Source organism: Schistocerca piceifrons, chromosome 7 (genome assembly GCF_021461385.2).
Source record: "Schistocerca piceifrons isolate TAMUIC-IGC-003096 chromosome 7, iqSchPice1.1, whole genome shotgun sequence".
Classification (NCBI taxonomy): domain Eukaryota; kingdom Metazoa; phylum Arthropoda; class Insecta; order Orthoptera; family Acrididae; genus Schistocerca; species Schistocerca piceifrons.
The window spans coordinates 499838200-499850147 of record NC_060144.1 but is presented as its reverse complement, the minus strand read 5'-3'; positions in this window follow the sequence as shown (position 1 = coordinate 499850147).

Here is an 11948-nt window from a genome sequence, read left to right as displayed (position 1 = left end):
ATAGTCTGGAACCGAGCGACCGCTACGGTCGCAGGTTCGAATCCTGCCTCGGGCATGGATGTGTGTGATGTTCTTAGGTTAGTTAGGTTAATTAGTTCTAAGTTCTAGGCGACTGATGACCTCAGAGGTTAAGTCGCATAGTGCTCAGAGCCATTTTTGAACGTTTAAATGACGCCGTCTTTGTGGGCCTTCTAGCGTCTCAAAAACTATTAAGTGGCGCGTGACGCTCTGTGTCTTATTAGTAAATGCGACGGTGTTGTGACCACCACTTAAGGCGGCATGACCTTCTGGATATAAGTTCCAGTTGCTCCGAGGATACGAGTAACTTTCCCACCTCAAGCTCTGTTAGAACTATGCATTAAAGAGGTTTACGTTTGCGAAACATATACAGGGTTATTACAAATGACTGAAGCGATTTCACAGCTCTACAATAACTTTATTATTTGAGATATTTTCACAATGCTTTGCACACGCATACAAAAACTCAAAAAGTTTTTTTAGGCATTCACAAATGTTCGATATGTGCCCCTTTAGTGATTCGGCAGACATCAAGCCGATAATCAAGTTCCTCCCACACTCGGCGCACCATGTCCCCATCAATGAGTTCGAAAGCATCGTTGATGCGAGCTCGCGGTTGTGGCACGTTTCTTGGTAGAGGAGGTTTAAACACTGAATCTTTCACGTAACCCCACAGAAAGAAATCGCATGGGGTTAAGTCGGGAATGCGTGGAGGCCATGACATGAATTGCTGATCATGATCTCCACCACGACCGATCCATCGGTTTTCCAATCTCCTGTTTAAGAAATGCCGAACATCATGATGGAAGTGCGGTGGAGCACCATCCTGTTGAAAGATGAAGTCGGCGCTGTCGGTCTCCAGTTATGGCATGAGCCAATTTTCCAGCATGTCCAGATACATGTGTCCTGTAACATTTTTTTCGCAGAAGAAAAATGGGCCTTAAACTTTAAACCGTGAGATTGCACAAAACACGTTAACTTTTGGTGAATTGCGAATTTGCTGCACGAATGCGTGAGGATTCTCTACCGCCCAGATTCGCACATTGTGTCTGTTCACTTCACCATTAAGAAAAAATGTTGCTTCATCACTGAAAACAAGTTTCGCACTGAACGCATCCTCTTCCACGAGCTGTTGCAACCGCGCCGAAAATTCAAAGCGTTTGACTTTGTCATCGGCTGTCAGGGCTTGTAGCAATTGTAAACGGTAAGGCTTCTGCTTTAGCCTTTTCCGTAAGATTTTCCAAACCGTCGGCTGTGGTACGTTTAGCTCCCTGCTTACTTTATTCGTCGACTTCCGCGGGCTACGCGTGAAACTTGCCCGCACGCGTTCAACCGTTTCTTCGCTCACTGCAGGCCGACCCGTTGATTTCCCCTTACAGAGACATCCAGAAGCTTTAAACTGCGCATACCATCGCCGAATGGAGTTAGCAGTTGGTGGATCTTTGTTTAACTTCGTCCTGAAGTGTCGTTGCACTGTTATGACTGACTGACGTGAGTGCATTTCAAGCACGACATACGCTTTCTCGGCTCCTGTCGCCATTTTGTCTCACTGCGCTCTCGAGCGCTCTGGCGGCAGATACCTGAAGTGCGGCTTCAGACGAACAAAACTTTTTGAGTTTTTCTACGTATCTATAGTGTGTCGTGACCATATGTCAATGAATGGAGCTACAGTGAATTTATGAAATCGCTTCAATCATTTGTAATAGCCCTGTAGTAAAATAAATAATGTTGATAATATGTTTCTTAAGCTCTGCATTTGTAATGGTTTTAAATTACGATTCTCGAGGTTATCGTCGGATTTTATTATTGTATCTCCACAATATTTCGCCGCAGGAACGGTCCAGCTTACCCAGGTACTGTAGCAATTCAGTTTTAAAATTTCAGAAATCGCGCGTACGAGTGAACATTGCATTCGTACTTTCACGCAATGATCTGTGAACACTCCGATTCGCCGCCCTCCGAGCAAGCGTCGGCTGCGACCCTAATTCATCCTCGCAGGGATCGATCTTCATTTTTTTGCTTTCTAAAGCAGCCTATGTTTTTCCTCAGGGTTCAAGCAATCTCCATACCAAATTTTATCAAATTCGGTTCAGTGGTTCGGTAGCGAAAACGAAGCCGACAGAGTTGCTTTTGCATTTACAATATTGGTATGGATTTCATTTCAGTGTGATTCACTGTAATAATGGATCGATGGGCACCATATCAGTGAAAAATTTATTTTACATGTTGTCTCTTGTGTTTGAGGTGTCCGTGACGCGGCCGTTGGTATTTACTATTTAATTATCCTGCTTAATCAAATGTTGAGACTGTAAGCGTATCGGATACGCAACGCCGTGTCACAACGAAAATGTTGCAAGATAGAGAAAAAATTGATAGTTGTTGACATGATAAGTGGAAGGTTAATGGTATATTTTCTTACCACAGATCGTAACTACATGGCAAAATATAACCACATGGGAAATGATAATGATAATAAGAACAATAGTAATACATTCAGACCGTATTACACACGAGGCATAGGCAACACTGCTACCATAGTAAATAGACATTGTGTCGCATAAAAGGCATAATGGAGTCCATCATATTACTGCGATTTTCATGAAGCGACTTTGCACAACTTTCAGAGCACTATTACTTTACGCAGATAGGTTAGAGCATAAAACAAAGGAAATTTACTACGCTGTCTTTTAATGAATATCTGTCGAAGTAGTCTCCTTAAACAAAAACGCAGCAGCTGTTGAATAATAATTTTTTGGTACAAAGTTTCGCAACATGAAGGTGTATCATCAGGTACATCTGACCAGAAAAAAACGTAGACTGGGGGACTTTTTTATTATTATTTTTTAAGAGGTTCAGTGAAATCAGTATGTAGCTTCAGCGATCTTTAGGTACTAAATATACGAAATCTATAATAATCCTCAAGAGTATCGAATACAAAATAACCGGAAAACTCACATTTAAATCATTTACAACGAAACGTAGAGACTGCTGGACGACCCCATCACTTTCAGTCAAGTAGTAATAAAACGACCCAGAAAGGAACGGCAGTCAGCATACGACTGACGCAATGAAGGAGACATCCACGGTAAACGCCTCAATTTCTAGAAAGAAACATGGACGATAATACAATAAAAGTATATGAACCAGACCAGGGAATGCATAAAACTCGTAAAAGTCTGTTGTATCATGCTCATCCGGAAGAAACTAACCATATTATCATGTAGGACCACGAAATGGACGTTTCTAAGATCGTATGAACTGTCGTGAAATACATTATGGGTTCATGTATTGCTTAAAAATACTTATCTGTCCTATTTAGTTTCTTTTGTTTGTTTGCCACTGGCGATGCAAAGCTACTCTGCTTGCTGTATAATCATACTTCGTCAGGCGCTTTCCAGTGTCTAAATCTATCTTTTTATTTATATTTAGCATACATAGAAATATGGAGCCCAACGAAACTACAATTAGGTAATTAACTTATTAATGAGAGCCCTGAAACGGACGCGGCCAAACTAGATACTGGATATCTGACTCAATTTTCGTAAGGAAAAAACGAAGGTCTCCTCTTTCGGAAATATTCGGTTGGTCTCTTTCTTTGGCCATAATATGTTTAACGGCATTAACGCCTGATTCCACAATATATGAGATAGGGAAAGGTATCAATAGACTGAATATTATTTTCCACATATTGGAACATAAGACAGGCTTTTTCTAAAAAAAAATTGTCTTATATTTTCATATTCACCACTATCGAATTCATGTCTATTTTCTAGTATCTAACAGTTTTTCTTGGGAAGTTGTATGATTTTCTTCAGTATTTGCTGTAAAAGGATTTTTCATCTTCTCATACACCTTCATCTTAGAATCGGTTTTCCACGTCCAACTGAAATTCGTTGTGGTGGCTACTCACCCTGTCGATAGCCTCTGGAGTTAATCATGTTTTACAGAAAATAATTTAGGAAAGTGATAAAATTCTCTCCTCAGTAGATTATAACGAATTAGCTCAAACTTGTCAGTAAATAGCGACACAGTATTTTGACTGCCTACAAGACTTTTATTAGCTCCTTGACGCTGCAACCTCAAATCAGTAAATCACTTGAAAATATGTTCTAAATAAAAGGCATGATTCCTTACTGGTTTTAACTGCTGACGCAAATTGGTATCATTATTGCTTTAAAAAATCTGAATGTCAAGTCAAACACCTTTCAGCCATTTAAATTTCCAAATTATTATTTTATTGGGCTGCCAGTTTCGGCGGTATATTACGCCATTTTCAGGTCCCCTGACCGATGTGTAGAAAGATTACAACCTCGTTTCCAGTCAAAATATGAGCCACCATTCAAAGATTGGTATCAGTAGATTTCTAAGACGCCGATCACTTGAAACGCCACCTGCCAGCTCAAGGTTGGCATGTCAAATAAAAATTTTGAAATTTAAACCTCTGAGAGGTGTTTGATTTGACGTTCTCTGCTGAACAGCCGAAATGTCGAACCATCTCTGAAAAGATGGACACACGGAGACAAAAACTCTGTGTGACACTATCGTATAATGCTTCAAAATGAGCCAAAGATGTACCGTTCGACAACCACCGAACTACTGTCGGCAAAAGCAACCCAATGAAACCTTCATTACTGTCCTGGAAAATCTATTGAAACATTCTATCATTTTTTGATCTGTTGGTATAAAAGTTTTCTGAGTATGGTACCGCGTCATAATGATAAAAACTACACCAGAGAAACCAACGTTTCGGCCACCGTTTTAATGGTCGTCTTCCTGCGTCTGCTGACGTGCTTTAGCTGTGAGGAATCACTCATTATTATTATTATTATTATTATTATTATTATTATAACGATTGTTCCCCTGTAGGAGAACGATTGAACTTAATTCATAATTTAGTCTCCGGACGTTTGCCTTCCTTTATTTATATTTTGTCACTTATATTTCCTCCTGCGTCCACCAGGAGGAAAACAAGAGTCCACGTCCCATTCGCCGACGAACACCATTCACAGAAAACAATGCAAGAAGCAACAGACAACAGCTGATCCGCACTCCCTCCGCCGTATCAACCTATTATAATAAAATTCCCGCTCCTTCCTCTTCGAACGACCAATCGTAACCACAACCTTTTAAAATTATGACGTATCGTCACTCTCAGTGAGCGGCAATGACAAAATATAAGTGACAACTCACAGTTAAAGCACATCAGTAGACCCAGAAGAAGGCCGCTGTAGCCGTGATCGAAACGTTCGTTTCTCCAGTATAGTTTTTTACCTCGTGACGTGGTATGATACTTACAAAGCTTTTATGTAAACTGACTCTGGCGGCGGAGGCCTACGTAACTGGATTTGATCTTCTTTGGCCTCGAATTATTATAATTAGTGATAAACGGAGACTTCTGCTTACATGTTTTCCTACAACATGTTTCCTGTGCAACACACAACGAATTCTTAAAGCATTTGGCTCTTCTTCCTCCAAATAAAAAACAAATCCGCGACAGCGACGTACTGTTGATGATTTTCCATCAGCAGCACATACAACAATATTATTCAGAGAAATATTATTTTTTTCGCGGTATTAAATGTAGACAGTCCTGTTATATCTGTAAAGGAATTCATTGTGAATAGCGTTTCTTCTCGTAATGTGTACTTTTCATGAAAACAGCGTACGTATGCCACCAATGAAGTATTATTATGTGTAATGTTAGACTCCTCCAGTTACATGGCAAATGAAGAGTTCTAAAGAATGTTTACAAGTTTTTTTTTAACATTGCTTTCCATTTCTTCAGTTCGTCACTTTTCTCTGATATCGCTTAGCGGCAAGTTTTTAAATTTTCAGGTATATCTTGATGCGTTACTGTTCAGTTTTTTAAAAAGAATAATTAGTATAGTTTCTGTAATATTGTAGGTTTTACCCATTTTTGCAATTAATTGTGAAATGCGATCAGTGACAATCCATCATCGTATGCTGCATGTTCCTTCTTAATGATGCAACAATTATTGAACTATATTGAAATTTTTTACATATTTCCTGAAAATGTTTAATGACCTTGTCCTCATCATTTGGACGGTTTGTGGAAAGATGTCCAGGCAGTTGACTTGGCTTCATTGCCTCACGGGGTAGCCTTTTACGACACAATAATCAAATTGGATATTGCTTATTTACAACATATTCTATATTTCAGATACTCTGGCCAAAAGGGACGAACAGGTTTCTTTTTTTGAGACCTGGGCTCACAGCATTTCGCAATATTTTGTTTGAAAGTGTAGGCGCGTGGTCACGCGTGGTCACTCCCGTGAACCCAACTGAGTACTCACCAGTGGGACCACAAACGAGAGAGCACGTGACTTGCATCGTCGTTTACGCACGCCTCTCGCTCATCGTACACTGGGTCTGAGGTGGTGACAGAAAACCTATGTTTTTAAAATACATATAGATACTAGGGAGTGCTCGGGCTAAGTTAACCACAAGGCATTGTATCGCTTAGCTTATAAGCAGTGTTCAGCAAAAAGGAAGACTTCCAGTAGATGGCGCCCCACATGTCGTAATTATTTGAAGAACGTCATGATTTACCGCCAAGAGCTGCTGATAAAATTTCATTATTGAACAACCGGTTTCGGTCCACAGACCATCATCAGCTTCATTATAACATTTACGCACTCAAACCACGCGATATAAAATCAGTAATGCCAGATAGTAAACATCTATGAATTCGACACTGTTGCCACATAGTTATATTGAAATAGTATGGAGCTAGCAGTGAAGTGGTAAGGCGCTAGTCTTCAATGAAAAAGACAAAACTTTAAACAATTTATTTAAAATAATTACAAATATACAGTGTGGAAACACATTTGACCTTTTCTTTTATAATAAAAAACGTCCATTATGGACAACAGGCAATAAAAATCTTGATCAGAATGAATTTGATTAATAAACTCCAACCAAAAGTAGTTATTAAACTCACCATTAAAAAAATTAAGCTTTTTAAATAAATTCTACAGCGGATGATAGTGCATGAATTTTAAAAGAATAAACATTCAAGGTTTGAAGGAAATTCTTTTAAAAAACGATTTGGAACGCATTTAATGTACGTACAGAAGTAGCCGAAGGTGCAGCAAACTGTTTCAAATAAAACATGTTTTTATTTTCACTGTTGTTTCCATTTTGCAACCGATGGTCCTTAACTTTCCGAGTAGCCCTCGTGCTTACCTATCTTCGTTAGAGTCCCTGTTTAAAGGCTACCTGCAATACGGTGCTGCGTAGCGTGTTGTATAATCTCATTTCGTCAGGCGCGTCTTTAGTCTCTTCTGGACTTAAATGTCGATTCCGGCTGTGGGAGTAGATGGTTGTTCCTACCACAGTGTTTCTTTACAGATAGTAATTGATATGTGTACTAAATTTGGTTGAATTCGATGCAGTGGCCTAGAAGGCGATTTGGAGCAAACATACATGCATGCGTACACACATGTATATAATACATAATACAAATGTTTGGGAGAGTTTGCGCTGATTTGACAACAAGTAAACTTGCGCTATACCAAAACTACGATTCCATAGTTCGGTAGACTACATAAGTGAAGTAGTAAATGGTAGGACTACCGGGAGTACAGGGAAAGAAACGTAAATGAACGTGTAACAGAGAAAATGGGAACCGACGATTTCTCTTCCACTTTTTCTTTTTTTTTTTTTGTTACGTTTGTTTGGTTCTTTGTTTTGCACATAATTAGAACCACATATCATTCCGTATTTGTCCATCGTGCATTTTATATCTTTAAAGACTATATATTTCTTTTTATAGGTAACATAAGTTACCTGTTCGCGTAACCTCTGCGCTTTTATGTTATCTAAGCAATTTCTTTTGATGTAAGTACTGTTAACACGCACGAACATAAAAAATTCTTATAGATCTTATAATTAAATGTTTCCCTGAGACATTTAAGTGTCTTCGTTTTCTACGATAATGATCGAAGCAGAAGAAATGAATTAAAATTTGTGCTGCGGCCAGGACTCGAACCCTGTAAGACCACCTATGCTGCAGGACTTTCCCATTACGTCTAACACTGGGGTGCTGTTCCAATGCCGGAGAGCCCTGGCAGTAGTGACAATGTAAGGGAAAATAAGCTGAAGATATCAATTTAAGTTCATGTTGGGGAGGGCACCCAACTTGGGTAGTCCGTGCAGCAATGTTGACCATTGTGTTGTGCTAATATAATGGTTAGCATTTCTGCCTAGCAAGCGAAGACTCGGGTTCGAGTCCAGGCCGCAGGACAAATTTTAATTCATTTCTTCTGGTGCGATCAAAAAAAAACTGTTTAATTATTGTTGTTATTTCGTATTGAATAGAACGTTCATCTTGATCAAAGGCAAGAGTTTTCTGTTATTACTAATAAATGCCAAAGTTATGTATGAATAACACAAACATGTTTTGCACAAGTTCAACAAAGAATTGAAATGATGTTTCATATATGAGGGTGGTTTGAAAAGTTCTCAGAATCACCACGAGAGAGCAGCGCTAGCGCAACGAGTCTTTCACGTGATATTCATTGGACTGTTGCCTGTAAACACGTGCCACATCAGTGCTCTTGGAAGAGAGCTGTGGTGGTGACGTGGCTCTGCTGTCGTTCCCACATAGTGATTTGCTAAGATGGAAACAAAACGAAATTCGAGCAGAAATGTATGAAAGCAAAGGACATTCATGCCGATTTCCAGAATACACTGGGGGACACTGTTCCTTCATATTCAACTGTTGCCAAGTGGACAAATGAATTTAAATTTGGTGGGGAGAACTTAGATGATGATCCGTGCAGTGGTCGGCCAATATGTGTCACTACTCCAGAAATCATTGCAAAAGTGCACAAAATGGTCATGGAGGATAGCTGATTGTGAGTGCGTGAAATTGCTCACGCTTCCCAGATGTCTTCTGAAAGGGTATATCACACTTTTAGCTGAAGAATTAGAAATGAAAAAATTATCTGCAAGATGGGTGCCGCGACTCTTGACGCTGGATCAAAAACGCATGAGAGTGGACATATCGGAACAATGTTTGACCCATTTAAGAAGAAACGAACAAAATTTTTTGCGCCGGTTTTTGGCCACAGATGAAACTTGGGTGCACTACTATACCCCAGAGCCAAAACAAAAGTCAAAACAGTGGCAACATGTTGATTCTCCGCCACCAAAGAAAGCGAAACAACTCCTTCGGCGGGAAAGGTCATGGCATCAGTGTTCTGGGATGCGAAGCGGATTCTGCTTGTAGATTATCTCCCCACCGGGCAAACAATTACTGGAAAATACTATGCTAACCTACTGGACAAACTGCAACAAAAAATACGCGAAAAAAGGTCAGCTTTAGCAAGGAAGAAAGTCATCTTCCACCAAGACAATGCGTGCCTACACATATGTGCCGTCGCCATGGCAAAATTACACGAACTAAGCTATGATTTGTTGCCACACCCGCCTTATTCACCTGATATGGCCCCGTCAGACTTCCATCTCTTCAGGAAACTGGAATTTTTTGTTGGTGGACGAAGATTCACTTCAAATGGAGAATTGATAGCCAGAGTTGACAACTATTTTGCACTCCTGAAGGAAACTCATTTTCGAGATGGGATCAAGGCACTGGAACATCATAGGACCAAATGCCTTGGGAGGAGCCGTTGCTAGTAGAGCACACCAGCTGTGCCGTGTATTCAAAGTTACACTCGATGTCGCTGTGGAACCTTCCGTGTTATTTTACCAGCTTCCTTGCATTGGATTGCGTCTGTGTTAGAATGGAGAGCATCTGCCTTACTATGTCCTTTGAACAAGTTATCCGGGCTGTTATAGGGAGCCTACCACGCCGTGTTATCGTGGTTTCCAATCTACTTACTGTATTATGGTTTACTAAGAGCTCACTGTAGACTACCATAAGTAAGCATAGTCTGAAGAAATTTTGGTCAGTTAGGGTCATACCCGCTTTACCTGCATGTCTGATGTGTTGCATACCTGTCCGGCGTTACCTCACAATGATCACTTCCTTTACTTTTAGGGTCAGTGTCTCACTACATTTCCCTAAAAACAGTGTGCGGTGAACCGTCTAGGAGATGAGTGTGGATATGCAAAGGGTCAGATAAAATACAGAACATTTTTGGTTTACATAGATATCATCCTATCTGTTATTTAAAGTAAATCGTATTTATAGCTGAATTTAAACTGACAATGAAAATTCTGGTTTTATTCGAAAATTGTTTATTTGTAATGTGAAACAGAGGGCTGTTGTAGAAAAAGTAAAGAAAACGACAGATATGTCATATAGTCTCAGAAAACTCAATTTCCTCAACAAAAAAGTAAAATAGAAAAGTGCAAAACAAAAATACGAGGGTAGTTGGAAAAGTTCTCGGAACGGAATAGAAAGAAGTACTTCCATCACTGAAACGTCTTTTATTTTTCTATGTAGTCTCCTTGTAGATTAATGCACTTGGTCCGAGAACTTTTCCAGCTACCCTCGTATTTTTGTTTTGCACTTTTTTATTTTGCTTTTTTGTGGAGGAAATTGAGTTTTCTGACGCTATGTGACAAATCTGTGTCGTTTTCTTTACGTTTACTACAACAGCCCTCTGTTTCACATTACAAATAAACAATTTTCGAATAAAACCAGAATTTTCATAGACAGTTTAAATTCGGCTATAAATACCATTTACTTTAAAGTAACAGATAGGATGATAACTATGTAAACCAAAAATGTTCTGTAGGTTATCTGACCCTTTGCATATCCACACTCAGCTCCTAGAGGGTCGCCGCATCCTGTTTTTAGGGAAATGTAGTAAGACACTGACCCTAAACGTAAAGCAAAGTAATCATTGTGAGGTAACGCCGGACAGGTATGCAACACATCAGACATGCAGGTAATGCGGGTATGACCTTAACTGACCAAAACTACTGTAGATTACGCTTACTTACGGTAGTCTGCTGTAGCCTACAGTAGTTTTACGACTCTAGCCACAAGACATTGTCCATTGCTTCATTTGGAAGTAAAGGTTGGCGCACGAAATGTGTTATCAATTGTTTCTTTCACAATTTACGACGCACATTAGATATCTTGCTAGGATCTCTACAGAAGCACCAGCAGAGCTTGGAAAAACAAATGAGTTACGAAATGACGTGTGATTCACGATACTGCCGCTAGGAAACAAGTAAGCAGCAATGGCTGACAATGGAAGACTGACGAAACAGGAACGATCGGCAATTGTGTTACTTTTTCATGAAACAAAAAGCCTTGTTGTGACTCAGAGGCGTTTTCGACAACAGTCTAACACACGATGGGTCCCTTGCAAGAACACCATCCACAGATTGTACTATAAATTTGTACAGGAAGGAACAGTATTGGAAGCTGGGCGCTGATGACCACGCTGTTTAGCGCCCGAAAACCTCAAACCACACACACAGTATTGGAAGCGAAGCGACCTCGGCCTAAGCCTGTTTGTTCGCCGGAGTATATTGAAGTGGTACGAGTTGCTGTACAGAGATGTCCCGGGAAATCGTGTAGAAAGGCAGCAGTGCAACTGGGAATATCCAGACGCTCCATTCAACGCATTCTTAAAAGTGACCTGCATATGTACCCATACAAGATGACCTGTGCATAGAAGCTCACTGAAGAACACAAGCAGCGGAGACTACTGTTTGCTCAGTGGGCGAAGGATAGGGAAGAAACTCTCAAAAACGTTTAGTTTTCACACGAGGCGCATTTTCATTTAGACAGTGTGGTTAACAAACAAAATGTACGCTTTCGGGCCACTGAAAACCCACAAGCGCTTCACGAACGACAACATTATGCTCCGAGGATTACAGCGTGGGCAGCAATTTCCAGTCACGGACTTAATTGGACCCTTTTTCTTTGTAGAAACTGTGAACAGCGAGCGTTATTTGAGCATGCTTCGCAATAGCTTCATTCCACA